The sequence below is a fragment of the Populus euphratica genome, unplaced genomic scaffold, assembly GCF_000495115.2.
Source record: "Populus euphratica unplaced genomic scaffold, PopEup_1.0 scaffold1610.1, whole genome shotgun sequence".
NCBI classification, from domain to species: Eukaryota; Viridiplantae; Streptophyta; class Magnoliopsida; order Malpighiales; family Salicaceae; genus Populus; species Populus euphratica.
In genome coordinates, this window is record NW_011501450.1 from 22,088 (window position 1) to 32,625 (window position 10,538).

Sequence of the window (10,538 nt, forward strand, 5' to 3'; positions counted from 1 at the left end):
GTTCTATCTACTCCAATGTTTTGAGTTGCTTAGTAACTAGGGGTATTCATCACAAATGTTTATCTTTACGTCAAACGGCAGCTTGAAATATGAGTATGCAAAGCACTTTAAGTTTGTGACTTTGTGAGTAACCGGGTGCATTCATCACAAATGTTTGTATTCGCGTCAAAAGGGAAGTGACAACTTAACGACAATTATGTTGGTTGCACGATAAATATGACTGAATTTGGAAATTTTGTATGGATGTTTGATTTAGAGAATGTGAGTATGCTTATTTTTCTTTATTTGCTATTGTGTACACTAAGTTAAAGATACCAATGTTTGCATGAAAGATCCTTCAAGTGTGATGAATCGAGCCTAATTATGGTTGTTATTATTATTATTTTTATTTTAAAGGTTTTATGTTTTGTTTTGCTTGAGGACTAGCAAAATCTAAGTTGGGGGGTGTGATTGTGCATCAAAAGTGTCATTAAGTCTCTTGTTTTACATATGTATTTATTGTTTTTATTTGGTTGTTTTTATAATAATTGATGTGTTTTTTAGTAATGAAGTTTGTTTTAATGTTTCGATAGGTTTTTGGAGCTTAAATGAATTAATTCAGAAAATTCAACGTCGGAATTCAGAACACAGAATTGAAGAGACATTTAGTTGAAGATTGAAGCAAATCTTGGTTCAAATAAGTGCTCCAAATTTGTCCCAAAAATCAATTCTATTCCAATTCTAGAAAAGAATATCATATGATTTATTTCAAGCCCAAACTTGCCTTATGTTGTGTGCAAACTTCAACCATTAAACACTCAAGGTTTCAATGTCAATCTTAGCCCAAATAATAAGTACATTTGTATACTTATTTGATGCTCAAATTCAGCCCAAAATCAGCCCCAAATCAGCCCTAAATCAACCCCAAATCAACCTTCAAATCAACCCAAACACAATCCATGATCTTACATGTCCACACAACAAATAACAATTGATTTATTTTGGGTAATCCATTGATCCAAGAAGGCAAGCACATGGATGGAAAGCTGGAGGGGATATTTTAACATTATTTTGGGTCAAAAAGAAGAAGGAGACACCTCATAAATGAGGAAGAAAAACGTGCATCAAAGTAGTTGTAAAGCTGTCTTGATTTGATTTTTCAGAACACCTTTTGGTGTTTTGCCCATAACTTTTGACTCAGGTGTCCAAATGAGCTGTTCTTTAATGATCTGGAAAGGTGACATAATTTCCTATAAATATGTCTCTAATAGACTTCTCGAAACAAAGCTTCTAAGAGGGTCGAATTGTTGTCCAAAGTTAGAGTCAGATTTGTGTCCGAATTTTTTCTGAAATTGTATTGTGTTGTTCTTTATAGATTTCGGTTCTTTAGTTTGTAAAACTTATTATTTCAGTTGGATTCAAGTTCTTTCATGTTTATTGAAGTTTTCTTATATATAATCATGGTTGGCTAAACTCTTTCTTGGATCCAAATCAAGGATAATGGTGATTGAGGTGAGTTCTTTAGGATATGAATGAATCTTAATGTTTATCTTCTTATTTTCTTCATGAGTAGTGTCATTAAATTTTGTCATTCTGAGGCATGTGGGGGTCATTTCTCACCAAAAAAGACAATTACAAAGTGGATTTTATTGGCCCACCATGTTCAAAGACACATGCATTCTGCAAGTCTTGTGAAAATTGTCAAAAGTTAGGATCTATTTTAAAACGTCACATGATGCCTTTAAATCATTTGGTTATTGTCATTGAGATCTTTGACTACTGGGGTATAGATTTCATGGGTCCATTCCCTCCATCATTTGGTTTCTTATACATATTAGTCGTAGTAGATTATATTTCAAAATGGATAGAGGCAATTCCAAGTCGAAACAATGATCACAAAATAGTGATAAAGTTTTTGAAAGAAAATATTTTGAGTCGATTTGGAGTCTCTCGAGCCATAATAAGTGATGGTGGAACACATTTCTGCAACAAGCCATTTCAGTCTTTAATGAAGAAATATGGAATCACACACAAAGTTACCACCCCTTATCACCCTCAAACAAGTGGATAAGTAGAGCTTGCTAATAGGGAGATCAAACATATTTTGGAGAAAATAGTGAACCCTAATAGGAAAGACTGGTCTTTAAGACTTAATAATGCATTTTGGGCTTATCGAACTGCTTATAAAACATCATTAGGTATGTCATCTTGTAGACTAGTCTATGGAAAACCTTGTCACTTGCATGTGAAACTTGAACATAAAGCTTATTGGGTTATTAAAGCTTTCAATTCAAATCTGGATGATGCTAGTCAACTATGAAAATTACAAATAAATGATCTTGAGGAAATAAGAAATGATGCATATGAAAATTCAAGAATTCATAAAGCAAGAATTAAAGAGTTTCATGACAAGAAAATACTGAGAAAAACATTCAATGTTGGTCAAAAAGTCTTGCTTTATAATTCTCGACTGCATTTATTTCCTGGAAAATTAAGATCAAGATGGAGTGGTCCTTTTATTGTGAAACATGTGTATCCATATGGGGCCTACGACATCGAGAATCCAAAGAATGACAATGTTTTCAAGGTAAATGGACATCGTCTGAACGTTTACTTTGACAATTTTTCAGTTGAATATGACTCTATTGAATTAGGTGATCTTGTATATAAAGATTGATTTTTTTTTAGTGATTTTTGCTAGTTTCTCTCACCCCAGTCAAATGGCGGATAACGGTACTCCGTGACTTAAGTCGGTTCTTTCAGTTTCCCACAATAACTGATATCTGTGTATATATTTGTGCAATTCTTTGAATCTCTCTTCCAATTCTCATTTGAAAATGGACACTAATCTTGAAAAATTGAAAAAGTATTTTCCCGCTCTGCCTCAGAATGTGATTACAAAAATTTACCGTGCTAGATGTGGAAGATTGAGATTGTTAATGAATCATGAAATTCCTGAAGATATTTGCTGGTTGATTGAAGCAAAGGTCCGATTATCAGGTGAGTCCTCTAACTCCTTCATTTCACACATGCCTGGAACAGGTAAAAGCACTTTTGCAAAGAAACGTCGTGCAAAACGACTGAAAGTCTGTCATCGATGTGCTAGATGGACTTGTAATGCACAATGTCGTTCTTTAGGAATGGTATCTATAAACCGTGAAGATAAAATACAATTCATTAAGGATGGCCTGAGTAAGGAGTCTTTAGATAATCTTCTATTGACTCTTGAGACGCATGCTAGTGGAGATGTGCATCGTGTAATTCATGATTTATGGTCACTATTTCATAAAGAACATGATCAACTTAGTCTTGGGAATCTGACTAAAAAAGACCCTGTTTGCCAGTTTTTAAGAAAACTGGATGGGAAGCCTATTCCCGACCTATAGAGGGCGTTTAAGCCATTCTTGGATGTAAAACCAAGGAAAGATGTGAGCCACAATCACAACTACCTGTACATACACATGCTTTTTCAAAAGTAAATAAATAAATAAATAAAGACTCTAGCTTGCCTACATATAGGTGGTATGATTGCCTTTCTAATTTTTCATCTATAAAATCCTCTCTTCCTTCCTTTCATTTCTACTCAACCCATACATTCAACAAATACAGAAGTGTGTAGAAATGGCAAGTTCCTCAAGTCATCAAATAAAAAGTATTTGTGTTTTCGGTGGATCTAGTCCTGGAAAAGAAAAGGAGTTTTTAGAATCAGTAAATCATCTTGGTCAGGTGCTAGCTGAGAGAAAGATTCATTTAGTGTATAGGGGAAGCAGTCTGGGATTAATGGGAGGTGTGTCAATAGCTGTATTTTTAGGAGGTAGTCAAGTTTTGGGGGTCGTCCCCCAAGCTTTAGCATAAGGGGACTGATTAGTACTTAAAAGTGCATTTTTATCATGGTTTTATATCATCATTTTGCACTTGAAATATCAATAACTCCTTAACTAAAATATGTTTTATAATAATATATCTAATAATATAAGATACATTTAATTTGTGGTAAATGTTCATTTTAAATGCAGGCCTATCACATAAATGAAAGGATTGATTGATGACTTGAAGAACTTAAATTGCAAGGATAAAGAGATGGCAAAACTTAGAAAAGAGATGTCGGTGCAATCCAAACCGGAACACTGTTTGGTAATTGGGTCATATCTAGAGCTATATATCTTAGATTTAGGTCCAATTTATATGGATGGAAAGGTAAGACATAGGCCTACAACTTTTATATGGAGCCCAAGATCTAAAAAGGCCATTTTCAAGTCCAAATTATAGCAACAACAAAGAAGCCCGAATCGGTTTTCCAGCCCGAGCACTGTTCGGTATTTTGGCCATATCTGGAGCTCTAGAAGTCCAAATGAGCTGAATTGTTTACACAAGAAAGCTGAGACAATGGCCTACAACTTTTATGTTTACAACTGGCTCTAATTTTGACGTTATCAATGACGTGTTGGGCAGACAAGAGAAGATAAGGATTGTCACCAAGTCAAAAGTTGGCCACCCACTTATCAATTAGTCATCAAATCAATAGTTCCCAATTTTGGCCTATAAAAGGAGGCATTTGCCATGCATTTAGGCATCTTGGTTTCTAGATCAAGATCATGCTCTTCCTTTCTCTCTTTGTATTCTTTGTAATGTTTATGCTTTGCTTTCATTAATATCAAGTTTATGCCTTTCATTTCCTTTCCTTTACTTAGTTAACTTTTATGTTCTTATTTTGTTTATCTATTTTGCTTTCTTTCATTATGTCTAGCTAAGTTAATTATGTCAAGGTGAAAAGGTTACACTAATGGTGTAAGAATAAGTATAATGTAAACTTAATATGGACTTTAATGTTTGATACTAACATGTTTTATATTTGTTATCTTGTTCACTCTTTAATACTTTGCTTGTTAAATGACTAATCTTGATTTATGTTGTATAACACTTGGTACAACAAATGCTTGGCACTTTCATAGCCCATAATGTATGGTATAACCGACACCTGAGCTATGAAAGGAACTTGATTTGTTGTTAACATAAGTTATAATCTCGAATGAATGCAATGTTTAACCATGTTGATGTCCTCATTGGTTTACCAGGTGGTCTAGGCACATTGGAAGAGATCTTTCATATTTTCTCTTGGGCCCAACTGCACATTCACCATAAACCCATAGGTTTGTTAAATGTTAACGGTTATTATGATAAGTTGTTGTCTTTTCTTGATCATGCTGTGGAACAAGAATTTCTAACATCTTCTACACGACAAATCATAATCTCTGCTGCTACTGCTGAACAATTGATTGACCAACTACAATCTTTCATTCCTGTAATTGATCCTTCCATGAGTCGTATAAATTGGTCAAGTAAGGAAAGTCGTAAAAAGCTTAGATTGGATTTGAGTCTTCATTTGTGAATCTTTGTGTCTTTTGGTTTTATTATTGTGTTTTGTTGTTACTTATATTTGTTTCAGTGTGTTTCAGGTTTGTCACTGTTCGTTATTTTAGGTGATATCTTCTATACTCTATCTTTTACCTTAGAACATTCAGGACAATGTCTTGTTTTGGTTGAGGGGAGAGGGTAGTAGTTGATAAAAAAGAATGTTTTTTATTTCGTAAAGCATGTGCAAAATTATTGTTACTATGATGGCAGAGTAAGGAGAACTTTTATGACTCTTGAGACGCATATTAGTAACCATTCTTAACAAGGTCATTTATAATACTTCATGAAATATTCAGATTTACCAACTCTCGCATTGTTATCACTTAATTCTGCTCATATACTTATTTAACATGTATTCTTAAATCTTAATTTACACACACACACTTTAACATATGATTATGAGTTGCATATTGGATTATTATATTATTTATGTTCTTTTGTTAAAGGTAACAACTAAGGAAAATGGATAGTATATAATTAAAAAAAAGAAAAAAAAGAAAAAAAGAAAAAAATGATAATAATAAAAATGTAGATAAGTTTGGTTTCGTAGCCTCCCTAACCTAAGCAATTAAGCCTGAAGGGGTGTTTTAACACCTAATACCCTAAAGTCAACTGACTTGGGAGCTATTGGCTTAACGCTTGTTACATGGGTTGAGGAGAAAAGCTTAAGGGAATCAAACATTGCACTATCTACATATTAGTATCTGCGACCCGAGTTACTAAGCTCGTAGGGGTGTCTTAACACCTAATGCCCTAAGACCAACTGGTCTGGGAGTCATTAGCTTAAAGCTCGTTACATGGGTTAAAGATGCATGATGTTTTTAAATTATATGTATATATATTTAAAAAAAAAGAAAAAAAAGACAAAAATAATAATCCCAACCCAAGGAAGTTAACCTTAAACATTAGAACAAAAATTTTGTTTTCTTCCAAGAAAAGCCCCATAATTATGTGTTGATACGTGGAGCACAAAAGAAAGGTTTATGAATATCTTGTTAAGAGGTATTGAGTAGGTATATAAATTTAACGAGAGTTTGTTTATCTAAATAGATTAATGGAAGTTAAATGATGAATACCTTGCTTTGTGGAATTTGCAAATTGTTTTTCTATTTTAACGCTTTGATTATTAGGGACTAGTAATAAGCTGGTTGAGTGGTGTGATTAGTACTTAAAAATGCATTTTTATCAAGGTTTTATATCATCATTTTGCACTTGAAGTATCAATAACTCCTTAACTAAAGCATGTTTTATAATAATATATCTAATAATATAAGATACCTTTAATTTGTGGTAAATGTCTATTTTTAATGCAGGCCTATCACATAAATGAAAGGATTGATTGATGACTTGAAGAACTTAAATTGCAAGGATAAAGAGATGGCCAAACTTAGAAAAGAGATGTATTTAAGAACTGAAATTGAAAGGATAAAGAGATGGTCAAACTTAGAAAAGAGATGTCGGTGCAATCCAAACCAGAACACTCTTCGGTAAGTGGGTCATATCTGGAGTTATAGATCTCAGATTTAGGTCTACTTTATATGGATGGAAAGGTAAGACATAGGCCTACAATTTTCATATGGAGCCCTAGATCTAAAAAAGTCATTTTCAAGTCCAAATTGTTGCAACAACAAAGAAACCCGAATTTGTCCTCCAGCCCGAGCATTGTTCAATATTTTGATCATATCTAGAGTTCTAGAAGTTCAAATGAGCTGAATGTTTTACACAAGAAAGCTGAGACAATTTCCTACAACTTTCATGTTTTCAAGTGGCTCCAATTTTAACATTATCAATGACGTTTCTGGCAGACAAGAGAAGATAAGGATTGTCACCAAGTCAAGAGTTGGCCACCCACTCATCAATTAGTCATCAAATCAATAGTTCCCAATTTTGGCCTATAAAAGGAGGCATTTTCCATGCATTTAGGCATCTTGGTTTCCAGATCAAAATCATGCTCTTGCTTTCTCTCTTTGTATTTTTTTTAATGTTTATGCTTTGCTTTCATTAATATCAAGTTTATGCCTTTTATTTCCATTCATTTACTTAGTTAACTTTTATCTTATTTATGTTCTTATTTTGTTTATTTATTTTTCTTTCTTTTATTATGTCTAGCTAAGTTTATTATGTCCAGGTGAAAAGGTTACACTAATGGTGTAAGAATAAGTATAGTGTAAACTCAATATGGAATTTAATGTTTGATACTAACATGTTTTGTATTTGTTATCTTATTCACTCTTTAATACTTTACTTGTTAAATGACTAATCTTGATTTATATTGTATAACACTTGGTACAACAAATGCTTGGCATTTTCATAGAGCATACTATATGGTATAACCGACACCTGAGCTATGAAAGGAACTTGATTTGTTAACATAAGTTATAATCATGAATGCTTGACGAAATTTACAAGTATTAGCATTAATTGAATAAGATGACTAATGTAATCATGTTAACAATCTATAATCTGATTGGAACCTTCTTTGTGTGTGGTTTCCAATTGAATAATAAGAGTTTATACTATACTTGTTTGACATACTATTAGTGGATCCTCTAACCTTGACATTGTTTGTTATCATTATTTAATCCTTACGTTAATTTTCCATCTCAAAGTTCTCATCAACTTTTCTTCTTTTTCTTCTTCTTCTTTTTTTCTTTATTATTGTTATTATTATTGTTATTATTATTACTATTATTATTATTATTACTACTACTACTAGTAGTAGTATTATTAGTATTATTATTGCTACTGTTATTATTGTTACTATTGTTGTTGTTTATAATTGTTATTTATAATTTGTATAATTAACCTCCTTGTGATTCGACCTCGGTCTTGCCGGGTTATTTATTAGTCGTGTCAGCTTCCAAGCAATATAGGGAACACAATAGAATCCCCATCATAGCGGAGACACAATGATGTCCTTTACCCTAGGAGAACGTTGGATGACACAAATAGAAAAGGACAATTTTCACAATGAAAAATGTCAATATTGTGGGATAGAAGGCCACATTGCCAAGATATGTTGGTGGATACTGAAGAAATCTTCCAACAATAAAGAAATCCCACATGCACTTGCAGCTTTAACTTTTTACAACACTTTAGCAGAAACAGAATGGACAACCGACACAGGTGCCTCCAACCATATGATAGGACAATCAGGTATGTTAACCAACCTTTGTAAATATAAGGGAGCTGACTTTATAATTATAGGAAATGGATCCTTAATAGCAATCCTTGGTATTGGGGATACACAGATTAAACAATAGAAAATTGCTTTCCCTCTTCGAGATGTCTTATTACTCCCTAAACTAACAAAAAATTTACTATTGATAAGTCAATTGATTAAGCAATTTTATGTTAATTGCGAGTTTTCTAACATTGATTTTTATGTTAAGGAACAAAAGACAGGACAATCAGTAATCATAGGGGCTCACAAGGGTGATCTTTATGTCCTTCCAACTTCACCAGAACTATATTTCTTAACTATATTTAAAACAGGTTCTATTGAAGTATGACACCAGCATCAAGAACACCCACAATTCTTAGCCTTACAATTGTTGAAAAATAAGGGCTTGATAGATGTAACGGGAAAGTTGAAATCCGAGCATCTATGTGATAGTTGTCAATTAGGAAAAATAAACAGATTACCATTCTCATGTTCGGAAAATTCTAGCACTAGTATTTTTGATAAAATTCATTGTGACTTATAAGGACCTTCTCCTGTTTTATCTATTGGCAAATTTCAATATTATGCATGTTTAGTAGATGATTTTTTTGAAATATACATGGATTATACCCTTGTGATATAAGTTTGATTTTGTGAATGAATATTTTTTCTTTAAACAATATGTAAACTTGTAGTTCAACAAAAAGATTAAAATTTTCCACTCTAACGGAGGTGGAGAATTTGTCAACTCCAAGCTTACATCTCATTTCCATACATCAGGTATTATCCATCAAATTTCATGTCCATATACACCTGAACAAACAGGTATTGTAGAGAGACGACATAGAATCATACGAGAATTAGAAATGACTATGTTGTTCCATAATGGAGTACCTTTATTTTTATGGGTAGAAGTATTTACGACAATAGTACATCTCTTAAATAGGTTGCCTTCATCTACACTAAACTTAGAAACTTCATATTTCAAAATGCATGGTTCTCACCCAAACTATTCTTCATTACATATGTTTGGCTCCAAATGCTTTCCATATACATGGGACACAAGAGGGCACAAGTTTTATCTAAAAACAATTCTCTGTGTGTTTATTGGTTGCAGCACAACGCATAAAGGGTACAAGTGCTATCATCCACCCAACAAAAAAATATTAGTCCCACGTCATGTTGTCTTTGATGAAACAATGTTTTCATACAAACCATCAACCACCATCCAGCCATCATTACATACATTTAAAATCTTTGACACATGGATACCTCATATTTCTCAAAGTGTTTCAGGAAATATAGAAAACAAGAAAATAACCCCAAACTGCAGCCCTCTATCAGTCATTACACAAGAGAAAAATATGTTTGCTATATAAATTCCCCAAGACAGCAAACTACAACCAGTGGGGTCTCTTGCACCACCACAGGTTAAGGGATAGCAGTTAGCTGAAGATATATATCTCTAAGAACAGGAAAGCTATCCTACAACAGGGACAACAATAGTAGTGTATTCTGTACTAGATCGTGTAGCAGCAGAAACAAGCTTTGAAGCAGCAATAGAGTTTATAGCAGCAGATTATATAGTAGAAGCAATGCTAGAATCCATAACAAATGTTGCAACAAATCTTATAGCAACAAGGATAATAATAGATCCTATAGTAGCAGATTCTCTAGCCATAACAGACTTTACCCCAATCGTGATAGTCTCCAAAATAGACCCTGCAAAAATAGCATCTAAGGTAGCTACAACTCATCACCCATCTCACCTAATGATCACTCGTTTCCAATTAACAAAACAGACAAAAACCTCACAAACAGAACCTACATCAACAATTCTATAACAATCTCAAGGACAAGACTCTTACATTATGGTTACACGATTTCAACGTGGAGTTGTAAAACCAAATCCAAATTATGCCTTGATATCCAGGGAACCACAAAATGTTCAAACAGCTTTGGTTCATCTTGGTTGGAAAAC

At 33.2% G+C, this 10,538-nt stretch overlaps 1 long non-coding RNA gene across 1 annotated transcript; it reads left to right on the forward strand.

Annotated features, from left to right (window-relative positions):
• The first annotated feature begins 8,265 nt into the window (after window positions 1–8,265).
• Window positions 8,266–9,195, forward strand: LOC105117909 (uncharacterized). The gene is made up of 2 exons (XR_840831.1): window positions 8,266–8,550; window positions 8,787–9,195. It is a non-coding gene; the product is annotated as an uncharacterized LOC105117909 (long non-coding RNA).
• The last annotated feature ends 1,343 nt before the right edge of the window (window positions 9,196–10,538 follow it).